The sequence below is a fragment of the Pongo abelii genome, chromosome 12, assembly GCF_028885655.2.
Source record: "Pongo abelii isolate AG06213 chromosome 12, NHGRI_mPonAbe1-v2.0_pri, whole genome shotgun sequence".
Classification (NCBI taxonomy): Eukaryota; Metazoa; Chordata; class Mammalia; order Primates; family Hominidae; genus Pongo; species Pongo abelii.
Window position 1 is genome coordinate 50713175 of NC_071997.2, and position 3590 is coordinate 50716764.

Consider the following 3590-nt stretch of genomic DNA (forward strand, 5'->3'; position numbering starts at 1 on the left):
GCTTTGTATAAGCATTCCCTTTTCTGTGTAACCTCTGTAGCACTTTTACTTTTTTAACTTTTTGTTAATAGCCATGGCTTGCTGTGGTAGATCACACCCATAAATCCCAGCACTTTGGGAGGCCCAGGTGGATGGATTGCTTGAGTCCAGCAGTTCCAGACCAGCCTGGGCAACATGGCTAAACCCCATCTCTACAAAAAATACAAAAATTAGTCAGACATGGTGGCACATGCCTGTAGTCCCAGCTACAGGGGAGGCTGAGGCAGGAGAATTCTTGAGCCGGGAAGGCAGAGGTGGCAGTGAGCTGAGATGATGCCACTGCACTTCAGCCGGGGTGACATAGTGAGATCCCATCTCAAAAAAATAAAAATAATAGCCGTTCTGACTAGTGTGAGATGGTATCTCATGGTGGTTTTGATTTGCATTCCTCTAGTGATTAGTGATTTTGAGTATTTTTCCATGTGCCTGTTGGCCAAATGTATGACTTCTTTTGAAAAGTGTCAGTTCATGTCTTTTGTCCACTTTTTGTTGTTGTTGTTATTGTTAATTTTTTTTCTTTTTTTATTTTACTTTAAGTTCTGGGATACAAGTGCAGAATGTGCAGGTTTGTTACATAGGTATACGTGTGGTCTGGTGGTTTGCTGCACCTATCAACCTGTCATCTAGGTGTTAAGCCCTGCTTGCATTAGGTATTTGTCCTAATGCTCTCCTTTCTCCTTGCCCCCCACCCCCAACAGGCCCTGGTCTGTGATGTTCCGCTCCCTGTGTCCATGTGTTCTTATTGTTCAACTCCCACTTATGAGTGAGAACATGCAGTGTTTGGTTTTCGGCTCCTGTGTTTAATGGGGTTTATTTTTTGCTTGTAAATTTGATCAAGTTCCTTATAGAATCTAGCTATTAAACCTTTGTTGGATGCAGAGTTTGCAAATATTTTCTCCTATTCTGTAGATTGATTTCTCTATTGGTAGTGGCTTTTGCTATGCAGAAGATATTTAGTTTAATTAGGTCTGATTTGTCATTTTTTGTTTTCGTTGCAATTGCTTTTGGCATGCTTGTCATGAAATCTTTGTCTGGTCCTATGTCCAGAATATTTCCTAAGTTATGTTATGGGATTTCTATTATTTTTACTTTTACATTTAAGTCTTTAATCCATCTTGAGTGCATTTTTGTACTTGGTGTAAGGAAATAATCCAGTTTTGACCTTCTGCATATGGCTAGCCAGTTATCCCGGCACCATTTATTGAATAGAATGTCCTTTCCACATTGCTGTTTTCATCGACTTTGTCAAAGATCAGATAATTGTAGGCATGCAGCATTATTTCTGGGTTCTCTATTCTGTTCTATTGGCCCATGTGTTTTGGTACCAGTACTGTGCTGTTTAGGTTACTGGTGAAGAAACTCAAAGACCAGGAACTTTCCCTGGCAGATACACAAATTGTATCTGCACAACTATAATAAACAACAATGTAGTATGGGTGCAGAAACATTAACGAGACTCACAGATGTATGGGAGTTTGTTAAATGACAAAATTGGTATGCAGATTACTGGAATAAGGTGGAACTCTTCTTGAAGTGGAGCTCTAAAAATTAGAAATCCATAGAAAATTATTTCAAACTTAATTCGACCTGATCCAATTCAAGATAAATTAAGGTTTTAGCTATCAGAATAGATGTCAAATCTCATAGTAGAATATAGAAATATACATCTTTTAGACCTTGTGGTAACAAAATATATGAAACAAGATATACAAAACACTTATAATAAAAGAAACCCTTCAGAAACATGACATTCTTTAAGAACTTTTATTTAACAAATCATGCCTTAAACAGGGTGAAAATACAAATACAAATGAGAAAATATTCACCCTACATTGAACTGATCAAAAACTAAGGTGAAGAATGTATTAAAAACTCTGAAAAATCACTAGGAAGAACATGAAATAAATGAATAATAGACAAGAAATTTGCATGGCATTTTATATAAGAGACAAAGCCATTACAAATAAACTTTAAACAAGATATTCAACAACACTGATGACCACAAAATCAAAAGACTGCAATGACCTATCATTTATATCTCACTGAACATGCAAAAATTAAAACTTCAGGGAGAAATGGTAGGAATTAAATAGATCCGCAACTTATACATTGCTGGTCTGTTGTATTTGGTACAGCCCCTTTAAAAAAAACACCTTTGTTATTAACTCCTAAGGTTAAATTTTCACATACTCTATGAATCAATAATTCAACTCTGGACATATACCCAGAGAAAGTTTTGTAATCAGAGACGGGCATAACAATGCTTATAACAGCAATAGGTATTGTAAGAAAAACCTGGAAACAACTTAGATGCCCAGCTACAAATTTTATATGTAGCATGACATATATTTTTATACAATTAAAAACAACTAAAATTATACATAGATATTTAAAGAGTACAAATAAATATATTAAAGCTATTATACAGAGTACTTCCATACACACACCATCTTAATGTGCATATAGATATAATAAAACAATATAAAAAAGAAATGAAATAATAAACAGAATTCAGGGCAATGATTTGAGGATTATGTTGGTTATGGGATGGCACAAGCTTGGGTGGGCAGGAGAAACATATGGCTACATGTAGATAATTTTGAAATGCCCAGCCTTTATCTCAACAGTAGACTTACAGGTGCTTATCATGCTATTTAAAATAGTGATATATATATCTAACTAAAAAAAGAAGCAGTCCATACTTAGACCAATATAGAAAGTCCACCATTAACTAATGGCCAATGTTAGTGATAGCCAAGAATTATGATTAATTCAATTGAATGAACCTGAAAAATCTCATCATAATAAACAAACAAAAATTAAACAATAATAGAGAATGTGGTTGAGCTTTAGAAAAAAAATAACTCCACTGAAAATGTGAAACCCAGTCTATCCTTACACTAATTTGCTATTAAAATTTACACTGCTATAAGGATGTAACACCAACCTATGAAATTAACTTAATATGGCCCAACATTTTTTACCACCACTAGGCTGCCTGGCAGAAGCAAAGAAAAATCCTGTTTGGAGGGATAAATGCTCAGACCTTTTATAATTACTCACACAGTGCTAGAAAGCATAAGCTCAAACAAAAACAAAATTCACTATAGAAAAGAGTAGGCAGAAACAAACAAAAGAAACACGGACTTAATTTAATAAAATTATTAGACAGACTATAAATAATTACGATTCAAATCTAGAAAACAGAAAACATTTTCTAAAAAAGCAAAAGGTAAATAAAAAGATCACATCAATTTGATTTAAAAATAGTCTTCTACACTTTATCCTCAGTAGGATGGCTATAATAATTTTTAAAATAAGACAATAAGTGTTGGTGAGGATATGGAGAAACTGGAAACCTCATACATTGCTGGTGGAAACGTAAAATAGTGTAGCTGCAGTGAGAAAACATTTTGATGTTTCCTCAAAAAGTTAAACAGAATTATGCAATTGTGGGACCTGGAAATCTAAAGTGTTGAGAGCAGACCACCATACTGAAAATTAAGGCAACAGTTGGTGTAGTAGTCTTTTTTGTCTGTTTGTTTTGTTTT